Below are 332 nucleotides of genomic sequence, written 5' to 3'. Positions count from 1 at the left end.
GAGGGTGGGGGGAAGAGATGAAGGCAAGAGCCAGAACACTGCTGTGCTTCAGTTGCTCTTGTTTGAAGAATGACTTTTTGGAGGCTGTTGTAGCTCAGCAATAGTCCTGAGACTGCTCTAATGCAGACTGTCTTGAGGCCTGGAACTTGGGAACCTCAGAGGACTTTTCAGGATATCTTTACTTTCTCTGGATCCTTATATGCTTGAATAAAGCCAGGAGGAGAGTTTTACCAATGGTATTTTAACACAGGAGCTGGCTAGTTAGCCAGGGTTTTGATAGTGTTGAACATTGCTGTATCTAAATCCATAGGAAAATACTTAACATACATTAA

This window comes from Athene cunicularia (assembly GCF_003259725.1).
Source record: "Athene cunicularia isolate RWA chromosome 7 unlocalized genomic scaffold, athCun1 chr7_part2, whole genome shotgun sequence".
In the NCBI taxonomy this organism is placed as follows: domain Eukaryota; kingdom Metazoa; phylum Chordata; class Aves; order Strigiformes; family Strigidae; genus Athene; species Athene cunicularia.
The sequence above is the reverse complement of the archived record's forward strand: the minus strand, read 5'-3'. Positions refer to the sequence as shown.